This window comes from Mauremys reevesii, linkage group 2 (assembly GCF_016161935.1).
Source record: "Mauremys reevesii isolate NIE-2019 linkage group 2, ASM1616193v1, whole genome shotgun sequence".
Lineage (NCBI taxonomy): Eukaryota > Metazoa > Chordata > Testudines > Geoemydidae > Mauremys > Mauremys reevesii.
Window position 1 is genome coordinate 183,230,696 of NC_052624.1, and position 15,608 is coordinate 183,246,303.

Below are 15,608 nucleotides of genomic sequence, written 5' to 3' on the forward strand. Positions count from 1 at the left end.
GTTTTAGTTTTTGTTCAGCAGTAGTGAAGCATTTGATGTAGTCTTTATACCCTGTCAGATGCTCATCTCCCTCATACTACATCACCAAAAGACCGCTTGGAATCTTCCTCACACACTGGTTCTACTTTAGTATCTTCAGTGACTTAGGTGTATGCTGACTTTATAGGCTAGTAAATATGGTATATTATTTCTGTACTAAGTTGTCACAGGGCATCTGTTCACTTGCATGAAGCAATAAACAATGCTGTTACAACTTTGCGCTGATCTCTTCTGTGCAAGGTGGCACCTACTACACCATGACATGTTGGCTCCCACAATCCCAAGTGCAGCTGGACAATTGCTGCCCAAACATTAGTACTTTTGATATATGAGTTTATTTAAAGCCTCTATCAGAGGCTGATGATTGGCTGAAACCACCTGCTTCACTGGAACCATGATAAGACTCTCAGCCCAGTGAAACGCACATCATCATTCATCATCAAGCATTTAAACTTAGCTAATAGTTAACTTTAAACTCTATTGCTCTACTCCTTCCATTTACCTACCGAGCAGCAAAAGATGAAGGGCGCTGCATTAAGTCATCTGTCTGCAGGCATATGCCAATATTTACACTCACTTATTTTTTTTATTTCCTGTAATGAAAATGGTTACTTAGAGAAAAAAAAATGCAACCAATCATCGTGCCAATTTTGCTATGAAGTTCTGCAGTCCACACTCTTCACATGGTACAGATCTTCAAGAAGTACATTCCGTGACTTGTGTCTAGACACAGACCAGTTGTGCAGAACCTACTTGTACTGACAGGAAGCATAAAGAGATCATGGCCATAACCATCACAATCAAATTTCCTGTCTTCTTTGGCTAAGCAAAAGTCAAGGGGGACAATTAAGGGATCAATGGTGATTACTGTGCAACAAAACACAGCAGCCCAGGCATAAATAACTCAAGGGAAAGAGACATTCAGTACAAGGACAGTCCACACCCCTGAGGGCTGAAGGACTTAACAAAATACAGCATCATTCCAAATGCCCAAAATCTGTAGGCTGCCTTCCTGATCATTCGAGCCATGATGACCTATGTATCTCAAATAAGGCAGCAGGAGTCAATATTGTATCTCTTCAGCTACCTATTTCCCAGAAGCACAAAATGAATTAGAAAAGTCAGATGTTGGATTTCAGATGCTCCCCAGCTTCAGACAGTGTTTGATTCTCAGAACTTCCTCCTCCCACCCAGCTGCCTCTCTTTTTCAGAGATCTGTGGCGATCTTAAATATGATTGTCTCGCACTCCCCTCCTGGCCATCGGCTTCACTGCCTACTGCCATTTTTAGTCTGATCCAGGTGTCTTGGGCTCTCCTGGTGCTTCCCTGCTGCATAGATTAATTTCTATTAATTTCTTTTCATAGTTATTAAATCGCTGAGGGCAAGCCCTCTGTGTTTATACCAGGGGGGAGGAAGAAGAGTGTCAGAGCTAAGCACAGACCTTCCACGCTCCTCAGTGCAAGACCTAAGTAAGCCTAGATCTGTTGTCAACACTAACTTCTCAAAAGTCAGTGGGGAGCTGTGAAGTGAAGGCAGAGGTAGGGATGACCCCTTCCCCCCATTTGGCACTGGCCAGTTGCGTTCACAATATGCTAGGCACTGTAATAAGTTTCCTTGCAATATATTATTCAGCCTCTGAGTATATCTGTGGGCTGTATAAGCATTCCAAGTAAGGCATGGTCCCCGGAAAACAACAAGGAGAACGAAGTTGGAACTCAAACTGTTTTCTTCAGCAAACACCTTCTGCTTAAGATGTGTGACTCTGTATCATGCCTGATACAAACAAAGGAGAGGACAGTTGCCTGTAGAGTTTACAATCTAATTCAGGGGTAGGCAACCTATGGCACATGTGCCGAAGGCGGCACACAAGCTGATTTTCAGTGGCACTCACACTGCCTGGGTCCTAGCCACCGGGTCCGGGGGGGCTCTGCATTTTAAATTTAATTTTAAATAAAGCCTCTTAAACATTTTGAAACCTTATTTACTTTACATATAACAATAGTTTAGTTATATATTATAGACTTCTAGAAAGAGACCTTCTAAAAAGGTTAAAATGTATTACTGGCACGCGAAACCTCAAGTTAGAGTGAATAAATGAAGACTCGGCACACCACTTCTGAAAGGTTGCCGACCCCTGATCTGATTATTCCCTCCCTTACCCTTAATATCATGGTAACCTTCTTTGTGCTAAAAGAAGGCTTCATGCAATTGGCTCCAGAGCCCAAAAATAGTCACCTGATTTTATACATCAAATATAATCGAATGCAAGAATTTTGAGAGAGAGCTCTGAGTTTTTCAGACATGATGCCAACATTTTGAACTGAAACTTTCAAAGGGGCCAAGAGGGTATGACAGGGGCTCCTCCCATCGCTGTAATAAACCCACCTCCCCAGGAAGCGGTAGCTAGGCTGATGGAAGAATTCTTCCATCAACATAGCACTGTCTACATGGAAATTTAGGTCACAATAATTATGTCACTCGCCAGTATGGATTTTTCACCCCCTTGAGCAACCTAACTCAGTTGCTCTAATTTTCTAGAGTAGACCAGCCTTATGTTCTCCAAAGTTCACTTGCAGCCTTGATAAGTGTATTGAATGACTCAACAGCAAACTTCTGACAGATTAAGGAGCATCACTAACAAGCCCTGATGAGTGATAGTTGCAATTTTAGGCTTGTACATAAAAAGAGCATTTAAATGCTAAGAATCTAAAGTGCTGGTGACTTTAAAGAGAATCAGGGAGGTCCTTGGGGCACCTACAGGGATGTCTGCCTCTTCCTCCACCACACCCTCTTCTCAAAAACAAAACAGTGCTCCTGAGTAAATCAGAATGCATTAAATTCCCAAGTCACAACAGTCTTTTTCTGGTTTTAATATAGGGGTGGGGAGGAGAATATTAGGCTTTAAAGACTCCATTTTCACAAGCAGTCTCCAAATTTGCATGTCTGAACTTTGGCACACAAAAATTTGGAGTTTCTGATGAAAATCAGGTAGTAGATATCGAACCATCCAATTATTTTATGCAAATGATATTTGTCCAGTTGAATCCACTCCTTTCGGTATCAAGTATTTCACACCCAATAGTTTAGTCTATGTAAATCTAGGGTCTGTTCCTGCTCCAAATAAAGTCAATAGAAAAAAATTTTAATTGGCTTTAGTAGTACAGGATCAAGCCTTTAGGCCCTGATTCAACAAAGCACTTACACATGTGCTTTGCTTTAGGCATGGGATTACGTGTTTTGCTGAATCAAGGACTCAGAGTCCAACTCTAGAGGGAAACTGCCCTGAAAAATGTAACAAATTCTTTGTAATAATATCAAGCTCTCTCTCTGTAGGAGTGAGAGCAATTAAAATACATATACCATGTAAGCCAGTGATCTGAATAAGCTCTCCCCTGCCATCTATTGATGAACTGGGGTAAAACACCTCAGAAGCTAGACCGTATTTGCGTTGGATTAACCTATTTTGTGTAGGTGATCTGCAGACATACCTGCTTTGCCAAAGTGATCAACTTGTGCTGTTTTGGTTAAGATTCACATAAGTCTTGGATGCAGGGGTAATGAAATTTTATTATCCTTATTGTATGACTAAAGGGTAGCAGAACTGTACTGAATATGCACTAACAGTGGGCAAGGGAGAAGAGTCACCCGAAATTTAACCTCACTCACTAAACAGGGATAGTGATGCCAAATCCAAGTGAAAATCAGAGGGACTAGTGACAGGTATTTCTATCTGGTGGGTGTAGACTCTGAAGTGTCATTTGATACCCGCCCCCCCTTCAATGTTTAAAGATGGAGCTGAATAAATGCAACTGAGAGTACTTGTTTCTTCTCTGTGATCGTGAGAGCTGAAGTCATTGATAAACTGGTTTGGGGGCTGAGCCTTACACCTGGTTGAGAACAGTGTTGCGATGAAAGAATGCAGAGGAGGCCTCAGCAGTGAGGTCCCCCACTGCCCAGTGAAATCATTAAAAGCTGAAATCACAGGACTGGGCTAGGTGAAAGAACCTCAAAACACACCACGGCGACAGCAGCAGTGGTGAGCAGCTTCCTGCTTTTAATTTTTTGAGCACAAAACAGTTGTGAACAACTGGCCAAATTGAATTTGTCTGAAAAGTCAAGTCAATGTTTCTGGTTAACATTTTGCAATATTCACCTAGCTCTGTTGATCAACTTGACCAAACCCTTAAAGGTTTCTTATTTAGTGGTCTCCAATAAGAAACTAACCTCAAATGAGTTAGAGATTTGGATGTGCATCCAAAATTTCAGGGGGTTATTAGAGTATCTGCACTATTTGAACCTTGAGTCTTCAAAAGAAGGTTGACAATTTCATGTCCTCATGCAGTATTTCAGTTCTTCCTGTCCTGACTGAATCAGAGAAGCATAAATATGAAAAACAATTAGGGTGACCAGATGGCAAGTGTGAAAAATTGGGAGAGGGGGGTAATAGGAGACTACAGAAGAAAAAGACCCAAAAATATGGACTGTCCCTATAAAATCGGGACATCTGGTCATCCTAAAAACAATAGAGAAAAGAACATTAATGGAAAGGTTGGAAGCCTCAAAAGAGCTACAGTTCACATTTTGGGGGAAGATTCCAAATTGGGGGTTGGGGGAAGACATAAAGAGAAAAAGGTTCTTAATTTGTCCAAACTAGTTTACCCATCTCTAGTGGAATGTGCTTAATGAATACTTGTTGAAGAAAGAGACCTCTTTCCATACATCGCACCAAAACTACAGTGAAGATCTAATACAGAGCTGGGTGAATTTTTTTGGCAGAAAATTTTTTTACTCCCCCAAAAATGAAAATTTTGGTTGATCAAAACATTTCATGACTTCGTGTCAAATTTGCAGAATTGTTTCAGTCAAACCTCCACCCCAAATTTTAAAAAAATCTAAACATTTTGTTTCAACATGTTCTAAAGGAAACCTGTCTATTTAGTGATTCAAAATTACTTTTCTTTTCAAATTGTACTTGCATTTTATTTGAATTGAAGGTTTTCACATGTAGATGGGGCTAACTAACAGATGTTATACAAGTGATGATCAGATTGTTGGGGGCAGGGGAAGGGTTTTGAGGGATCCTTTGAAATGATCTGAACAGGAGGCAGTTCTGAGTTAAACAGTGTGGCCCAGCTAAACTGCTTCTTGATATTGTGGGTGGGATTTTCAAAGGCACTCAGAATTGATCTAAATCTTCTTCCATTGAAGTAATTAGAAAGTTCTACCATTGATGGTAATGGAAACAGAGTCAGACCAATATTGAGTGCTCTTGCAAATCTCACCCAGATTTGAAGCAGGAGCCACATTATCGTCCAGTATGAGAGTTGTATCCCTCTCCTCACTAGGTAGCTCAAGCAGCTGAATTTCTGCTGCATGCAGGGCACAGTTGCCTGTAGTTCTTGCATTAACTCCATTGTGTTAAAATGTCAAACAAGATCATTGCCACTAGCATAAACATTTTAGAGATGCTTCAGGGAACATGCATCAGTTCTTCTTTTTGCAAAACAGGGAGAAACACCAAAAGAAACACCAAACTGTGACTCTGGTAAGATTTCAGCACAGGTACTCATAGCTGAAGTTTTGGAGTTTTTTAACATTTAAAGAACTAGATAAAAATTGTACACGTGCAGGTCATATAAGAAAGATCCACATGCCACACTGGTATTGCTAAAAAAATGGGGGGAGAAAGGGAGAATCACATTGCCTTCTCCACAGAATTTGCAAACTTATGAACAAAGCTTGCAAGTCACAAGAGACAGTGGTCCACAGAAGAATGTGATAGATCACAGAAATATCAGGGAGACTTCAAGGTCCAATTTCTTTTTTTTCTTTTTTAAATTGAATAAGTAAGTGTTTTCTCTGTGACTTTAGATGACTGTCAATGTTGGAATTTTGTTATATGGGATATTAAATCAAATAGACATTACAAGCCTGCAGGATTTTGTAACTGCATAGACCTGTTTTAAGCACTGAAACAAGAAACAGTCTATGCCCAGTCCCAGCTCTGTCCTTTGACAGTTTTTACACAGAGAAAAATTAATCAGGAAAAAAAATCCGAGATAGTGCAATGTACTGAAGAGACAGAGCATGCTGTCTTTTTCTTCCAGGACAAAATTTAGTTGAATGAAGAATTAAACCTGAGAATTCCATATTACTTTGGGCTACATATAAACAAAGGACATGTTCTGCTTGTCATAGTGAATTTGCGGCAGTTGAATGAAGGGCACAATATAGCTAATTGCATATATTCTTCCCTTTATGCTCACATATAACTTCCTTTAGGCCTTGTCTACACTACAAGACTATTTCGAATCAACTTAGTTCGAATTTGTGGATTCGACCTTATGAAGTCGAATTTGTGTATCCACACTAAATACACTAATTCGAATTTCTGAGTCCACATTCACGGGGCCAGCGTCGACTTTGGAAGCGGTGCACTGTGGGAAGCTATCCCACAGTTCCCGCAGTCCTCGCTGCCCATTGGAATGCTGGGTAGAGGCCCCAATGCCTGCTGGGGGGAGAAATGTGTCGAGGGTGGTTTTGGGTAAGTGTCGTCATTGAACCGTCAATCACAACCTCCCTCCCTCCCTCCTTGAAAGCGCCTGCGGGCAATCTGTTCGTGCACTTTTCTGGTCAGTGACAGCGCGGACGCCACAGCACTGCAAGCATGGAGCCCGCTGCGATCATCGCCGTTTTCTCCTCCCCGCACTTTATCGTCCACCTCTTCCACAGTCAGCTGCTGAGAAATTGGGCCACTTTTCAATGGTGCTGCAAGCACTGGGGGACCATAGGGGACGTTTTACAAACATCAACGTCGGGTGGCCGGGCAAGGTTCATGATGCGTGTGTTTTCAGGAACTGTGTGCTGCTCAGACGCCTGCAGGAAGGTAGTTTCTTCCCGGACCACGAAATAACTGTTGTGGATGTGCAGATGCCTATAGTCATCCTCGGGGACCTAGCCTGCCCACTAATGCATTTGCTCATGAAGCCCTATACAGGCGCCTGGGACAGCGACAAGGAACTCTTCAAATACCAGCGAGCAGCGAGCAGCGTGACCTGTGACTGTTCAGTTTCTTTACAGAGAAGCTGAACCTGCCCCTGTTTCTTTACCCAGTTACTGTTGACTCTCCTCTTCGGTTACATACCCTGTTCACCCCGTTACCCCCACTTCCAGCACACGTGTAAAAATAAAATACATGTCCCATTATTACTTAACAAAGGTTTCTTTATTCATGACTTTTCGTGAAAGGGTTGAAACTGGGACGCAGGCTGTGCTGGGTAGGGTGTGCGGTGATGTAAAGACCGCCTCTAAACTCAAGGAATGACAGGCTCCTGCTCCTAGAGCGGTCCGCAGTGCCGGAATGCTTCTTTCAACGGAGCCTGCCATTCCTCTTTATGGAATTCTGTGTGCGGGCGGATATGTGACCTTGTGGTGGAGGAGGACGGATACAGATTCCTCAGCTGCGTGACTCAGCGGTCCAGGACAAGGACCGCTGTATAAGATCTGTAACCGCCTCCCCGCTGCAAAGTCACATCTCCCCGCCCACACAGATCCTGGAAACCACCTCCAAAACCGACCAGGGTGCCTACTGACTGCACCGTGTGTGTGACCCGCTGCTGATCCTGCCCCGTGTCTGTACCCTGGGAAAGGTGACTGTCCTATGCAATTAACCACCCCCTTCCCACCCCATTCAAACACAGTCTTCTTTGAAAAACATAACGGAAACAGTAATTAACAGCAAAGCATTTTTATTAATTAAGTACACAGTTAGGGGATGGGACTGCGATTGGGACTACTGTGAGTGTGGAAGTGAAGGACTTCGCAAAGGTAGGGTATGAGAGCTTTTGGGTACTTGAGCACTGTGCTGTGGTGCAGTGACAGTATTCACGTCCCCGGCCGCCCCTCCTCCTGATTACTTTCGGTGAGGGGGTATGGGACTTTGTGGCAGGGGAGTGCGGTTGCAGATACACTGCAGGGTGTCTCTGTCCTCCTGCGGTCCTGCAGAACATCCACAAGGTGCCTGAGCATGTCCGTTTACTCCCTCACTAGTCCAAGCAGCGTTCAGTAGCCTGCTTGTCTTACTCACGCCACCTCTCCTCCCGCTGTGTGAGCGCTGGCACAGAGAGACGGTCTCCTCCACTGGCTCTGCTGGTCCGCCTCTGCTAGGTAGCAGCCCATACGCCTCGAACATCTTGTCCCTTGTCTTTTCTTTCGCCGCCTAATCTTCGCCAGCCTCTGCGAGGGGGATGCTGTGGCAGGTCTGGAGACAGTGGAAGCTGTGAGATGGGAAACAGGGAGTGAATTCCTTGCAAAGATACATTTTGGTGAACAATTAACTGAGTCTAGGCTGTCTCTGTGAATTCTGGGTTGAGACCCCTGTGCCTGCTGGGGCACAAATCATTTTTGCGGTGGATTCTGGGTAAATGTCGCCAGTCATTCCTTCCTCCGGGAAAGCAACGGCAGACAATCATTTCAAGCCCGTTTTCCCAGAATTGCCCTGGCATACGCCATAGCGTGGCAACCATGGACACTGTTTTGCCTTTGTGTATGTCCCCGTATGTGTACTAGATGCCGCTGACAGAGGCGGGCCAGCAGCGCTACACAGCAGCATGAGTTTGCTTTTGCATGACAGCAGAGATGGTTACCAGCCATATTGTACCATCAACCATACCATAAATTGGTAATAAGATGGTAATAAGATGGGCATGGTTACCTGTCCTTTTGCACTGCACCATTTGCTGCTGTCATAAGTGCCCTGGCCGAGCAGCCAGGGGCGCAAAGCAAAACTGGGAATGACTCCGAGTCAATCCCTCCTTTTTGGTATCTAAAAATAGAATCAGTCCTGCCTAGATTATGGGCAAGTGTACTAGAGAACCACTGTATCATAGAACCAGAGAGCACAGCTGCTCTGTGTCCGATCCTGCATAAATTATGAGCTGTATGCTATTCACAGGGGGTGCTCCTGCAACAACACCACCTGTTCATTCCGTTCTTACCCCGGCCTTCCTGGGCTACCATACCATTGTCCCCCCACTTGTGTGATGAAGTAATAAAGAATGCAGGAATAAGACACAGTGACTTGTTTGTGAGAAATGACTGGAAGGAAGCCTCCAGCTGCAATGATAGTCCAGGCAGGACATTAAGGAGTGTGGATGAAGGAGCCCATCATCCCTCTGCTAGTCCAGGGGCAATTGAATCTTTTATTTACAATGAAGGGGGGGGCTGATGGAGCTCAGCCCCCTGTTGCAATGATGAGGACGGTTACCAGCCATATTGTACCATCAGCCATCAAAAATTAGGGACAGGCGCCCTTGATCGACCTTATTGATACTAGTCGGCATGGTTACCAGCCCTTTTGCACTGCCCCATGTGCCAATAGGCTGATGATGAGGATGGATTTCCATCTTATTGTACCATCAGCCACCCATGGCGGGGGGGGGAGCAAGGATGTTGGTGTTGAGTGCTGCACCATCGCGTCTATCTGCAGCATTCAGTAAAGATAGGGTGACATGTAAAAGAGTCAACAGGGGATTGTTTTCACTTCTGGTGGTGGGTGGGGTGTGTGCGCAAATTGCCGAACTATGCCCTGACCCACCGCAGACACTGTGTTTGACCCTAGAAGCATTTGGAGCTCATCCAAGAATGCAAATACTTTTCGGAGACAGCAGGAACTGTGGGATACCTTGTGTCCTCATTCCCCCCTCCCTCCATGAGCGTCCATTATATTCTTTGGCTTTCCGTTACGCTCGTCACGCAGCTGCGTGCTGAGTCTGTGCTATGCCGTCTGTCCGTAGATTTTTTAAAAATACTTTGGACCAGGCGTAAAATTACAGTAATTACCCTAATTAGATACAGGAGCGAGATCACCCTGAGGAGGGTCACTGAAGGAGATAGAGAGCGCATGCTGCGTGAAAGCTAGCATGAAGCAGGGCCCGATGCAGCCGTGCTCGGGGATGCAGTGCTCCCTGAGTTCCTCATGAAAGCCTTGCGCGGAAAACTGTGCTACCACGGACCACCCAATAAGGCAGCTCTCCCCAGAAACCTCCTGCTGATGCTTTTCCATTAACGCAAGGAGAGCTTCGTGGAGATCTCCAAGGATGATTTCTGTTCTATCCCCATATCTAGAGAGACCTCCTTTTCACACAGTTAAGATTCCTGTTATATTAAGAATAAAAGTTAACATGGTTACAGCACTTACCGACTGCTCCTTCCCCTGATTCAGGGTCCGGGTTAATGGCCAGGGAGGGTTGTTGGGGGATCTCCGTGACGGTGATGAATAGATCCTGGCTGTCGGGGAAACCAGCGTTGTAAGCGCTCTCGCCTGCCTCGTCCTCCACAAACCCTTCCTCATCTTCCCCGTCCACGAACATCACCGAGGAACTGGCCGTCGACACTGTCCCATCGTCAGAGTCCACGGTCACTGGTGAGGCAGTGGTGGCAGGCTCCGTAGCGTCCGTTTGCCGCTTTGATTTTTTGGTAGCCTTGTCTGGGGTCCTTGATTTTCACGCGGCGCTGCGTTGCATCCCGCCTGTATCCTCTGTCTCTCATGGCTTTGGAGACCTTCTCGTAGGTCTTCGCATTCCCTGTTTTGGAGCGCAGCTCCGAAAGCACAGACTCCTCGCCCCACACACCGATCAAATCAAAGAGTTCCCAGTCAGTCTATGCTGGGTCCCTCTTTCTATTCACAGATAACATGAACTCCTCTGCTGGAGAGCTCTGCATCGTTGCAGGTGCTGCGGAGCTCGCCCCGATGTCCAGCCAGGACGTCAGATTCAAAGTGCCCAGACAGGAAAATGAATTCAAATTTTTCCGGGTCATTTCCTGTGTGGCTGGTCAGAGAATCCAAGCTCGGACTGCTGTCCAGAGCGTCAACAGAGTGGTGCACTGTGGGATAGCTCCCGGAGCTACTAAGTTCGATTTGCATCCACACCTAGCCTAATTCGAGCTATCCATGTCGAATTTAGCGTTACTCCACCTGCCGGGGTGGAGTACCAAATTCGAACTAAAGAGCCCTCTAGTTCGAATTAAATGGCTTCCTGGTGTGGACGGTTGAGTGGTTAGTTCGAATTAACGCTGCTAAATTCGAATTAAAGTCCTAGTGTAGACCAGGCCCTAGTGTTAAGAGCTATATTGGGGGAATGAAGAGAATATGCGTGCTTATATTTCATTACCTTTGGTTTTCTGAACCATTCTCAGATTATAAATTATAACCAATGAGAACCCTAAAACCTTTGGGAAAAGCTCAGTGGAATTTTCCTACTTTCTATTGTTGTGGCACTGTCAAAGTAAATCAAAATGGACCAACATGCTTCTCCATTTACAGCATTGCACAACTGTGGCACTGTGAAGTATACTAAAATAAAATGCCTTTTTATATCTGCCAGAGTTAGAACAAATCGAGACTTTGCTAGACAACTACTAGACAGACGTAATTAAACATTGTAATGTGCAAATAGCATTCCACAGTCAGCAATTACATTGCTCAGAAATTAAATGCTTTATTTACTCAAACAATTCCATAAATCTCAATGAATAAATACTTCATTTACAAACAATGCAACACCAGATTTGAAAAACACAATAATATATGGTTGTAGACCGCTGCCTTCACTGAGTGACCAGGACCTTCATTGAGCTACTCCCTTTCCTATCTGTAGCACAATATGTAGAAGTGTGATATTCAAATCTGATAATCCTGCTATCCTAAACTCTCAGATTTACTGACAGGAAATATAAATATACTACAGTTGGTCAATGATCCCTGCACTTAAAATACTGAGTCTTAGACCACTCTGTTGGTCAACTGCTATTTGTGGCTCCATGTGTTTGGCCAACTGGAGATAGATTTGTGAAGGCAGGAAATTGTCATCCATCTTGAATTCTATAGTACTATGTGATGCGTTAATTAAAGGGATCTATTCCAACCTCTTGGTATTTAAGCACATGGTTATTTTATTTATAGGCTACATAATTTATTTTTAAGTGAATGTAATGCTCCTGAAAGATTCCAGTTGAGTCCTTTAGTCAGGACAGATATAACACATACAACAGATATAAAAGCAGAGGCTCCCAACTTGCTTTTTACCCTCAGAGAGACCACCTTACATGAGACATAAGTTCAATCTCTATGGCCCATTCAATCCTTGACCTCTACTGACACTATCCACTATTTTGATACAGAATAGGCTTGTATAGTTCGTTATTTCATATTGGAAACCCCACCCCAAATTTGTGTACTAGGAAGCACAAGCCATCTTCTTTATATTCTTTCATTTGTATTCAATAATTTGATGAAATTTCACAGCATTTTATTACTATTATTGATTAATAAATATATATGTTTCCTTACAGATGCCACATTTAGATATGTAAATGATGTGTGCAGACTTTAATATGAGCAAGGGGCCATTTTCAGACGAGTCAAAATATGAACTCATAATTCACATACAATCTCAAAGTTCGTTGTTAAATATGTGCCATTTATAGAGCATTCCCATATAATTCCCGCTCTTGAAAATAATATAACCTGCCAAGGGAGTGTTATAGGTCTTATCCACTGCTTGTAAAGTGCTTTGAGATGCTCATACAGAAGCCATCACATAAGTCTAAAGCATTATTATTACAATAAGTAGGTTGTTTAGCGCTCCCACATAACCTTGGCTGTCTTCGTACTGTGCTTTTCACACTCACACCAAGGTACAATAGGTGTGGCTCATGGTGCAGAGAGAAGTCAATGCTGCACAAGTGATTTTTTTTAAAGGCCCCTATCCTTTTGGCACTGTCAGGAGAAGTTGGGCTGAAAGGGAGGAAAGTGAATGTCCCAGTTTGGGAGCGGTGTAGAGTTGCACTAGTCCCAGGAAACCATGGAAGCCTCTGTGCTTCTCCTGAGGTGCCAGTCAGTAAGGGTTGCCATACGTGCTTCCTTCAGTGGCTGGCCATGCCTGCTATCTGTATTGGAGGTAAAGGCCTCCAAGACTGGCCCCCTCCTCCTATTTGTCCCTTTTTTATCCCCATTGGGGTGTCTTGTTCTGTGGGGACACTAGAAGAGAACATTCTGATTGCAGTTATGGGTGGGCCCCTCCATGAAGGGGATTAAATAAGGAAGCTAGGCTCTGAAAAGATTAAATATGCTCTAGTTCACCATCTTGATGTGGACTAGATGCAAGCATTTCATCCAGTAATTCCATGACCTGTATTATGCAGAAGGTCAGACTGGGTGATTGTAATGGCCCCTCTTGTGGTCTTAAAAAAAAAGCTATGAATGCTTCTAACCTGACCCCTTGAGCACAAACGCAGGGTCCAGCATTAATCTAACCTTTATCTTTTCAATGATAATAAAGGGAGCTCAACAAAATACTGGAAAAAGCCATTACTCGTTTGCATACATGTGCTCTTATTGAGGTTTGCTCTAGTGTGAACATCCCCTATTAATATTCATTAGAGTAGAGTCCTACAAAAGAGATGGCAAAAGAAAAAAAAGATAAATGGGGAATGAAGGCATCATTACATATTATTATTACTTACCATCTTACCTTGCCACTGAAGCTTACATTTTGGACTTAAGGAAAGCAAGCCAGGAAGATTAGCAGTGGCTGATAAATAACGAGCTGGAGCTATTGGAGTCTGATTAAAGCAAAAGAAGATTATTAATGTGGTGCACAGGAGAGAGATACAATTATCAGATTTGAAGGAAATTATAAAGCAAAATCCATTTGCAGGTTTATGAATCCCTGATAAAGGGATAAACGTGAAAAACGAATGAATGTATTGAACACTGGCTCATTCAAATTCTAAAAAGAATTATAGTAAAGTGATGCTACTTGTCACAAGAGCTTTGGCTCTTAGAGTTCACCTTATAATATCCAAAACTATGAGATAGCTCTGAGTATACATTAGGGATCTGAAATAGCTGCCTTTAAAAAAAAAACCACTGTAAGCAAGACCTGTATTAACCTTTTGGGGGGCATATTGCATGACAAGATGAAGAAATGTGGGGTTATTTTATTGTGCATCTTTCTTTGTCTAGTCCTCTTGGGAAAGAATTCCTTGCTCTTTGCTGCTACAGTACTTTGAATGATCAACACAGTGTATGACCTAACTCCAAATATAAAATCCCCAGTAAGTTCTTGGAATGTGTTGGAACAACATCTTGGAGTCATGGAGTTTAAGACCAGAAGCAACCTCCAGATCATCTAGTCTGACCTGTATATCACAGGTCACCAACACTACCCAGCACCTGCACACTAGTAAACCCAACAACTAGATTTACACCAAAGTATTAAAGCACATGGGAGACTAAACTACAATGTGCCACTGGCAGAGAACAGGAGGGTGACGGTGGAGGGAGTACCTGAGGGATGAGAGGGACAGGCAGCCACTTTAGACTTGATTGTGACTAACAGGGAGGCATTGATTGTGCATCTGAAGGTGGAAGGAAATTTTGGTGAAACTGATCACAAAATTATAGATTTCATGACTCTAAGGAAAGAAAGGAGTGACAGCAGCAGAGTAAGGACAACTGACATCAAAAAAGCAGACGTTAACAAACTCAGAGAAACGGTAGGCAGAAAAAAAAATCTAAGGAAAATGCCACTGAAATTCCCTAATTGTGCTCATGAGCCAACCAAACTTTTACAAATTCATTTAATCATATATATTATTGCACTTACTTTGCTAACAAGTGATGGCAAATTTTCTGAGTTGTTTAGAATATATACATAAAGAGTGTTCACTATAAAATTTGTAAAGTTCTTACCCATTCTCCACTGCTACAAGAAGGTCAGTAAGTTCTCTTATTAGTCTCATACTTGGCCTGGTCTACATGAGAAGTTTTACTGACTTAACTAAAGCATTTTCTTTAGTGGACACGTGTAGACTTTCTTATTTAATAGTGTCATATATCCATTTAGTTGAAATTGATTCCTGACTTCATCATCATTTAAACATGTGCTTATGCGCTTTGCTGAACTTGTAGACAAGTTGGGTACTTGCTGAACAGCTTCTGTAAACTATTCATTGTGTTTGCTTTCTTGATTACTCTGGAAAACTACATATGGCTTCCCCACTTTGAAACTGGTTGTTGTAATTGGAGAGATGACACTATCCCAAGGAATATAGTGAATCAGACAAAGTTCATTAGTCCAGTATAAAGTCTCAGATAATGGCCAATACCACATGCTTCTGATGAACTTGCAAATAGGTGGATGTGGGACCTGCTACATGGTCTCCTCTTGAATTCTAATAGTTAAAGATTGGCTCACTCTTTTCAGTATTCATTTAAGCAGAAGTTTTCTTGTTTCTATTTAGGCCTACATTTCCTATCTAGGGTTGCCAGGTGTCCGGTTTTCGACCAGAACGCCCAGTTGAAAAGGAAACCTGGCACTCTGGTCAGCACAGCTGACCAGGCCATTAAAAGTCCATTTGGCGGTGCTGGCAGGGTCCCTACCTGGATCCGCACAGCTCCCTGGAAGTGACAACTGCCTAGTGGCTGCTAGGCATAGGGGCAGCCAGGGACTGCAGCCAATGGGAGGTGCAGGGGTGATGCCTGCGGATGGAGGCCTAGGAGTCA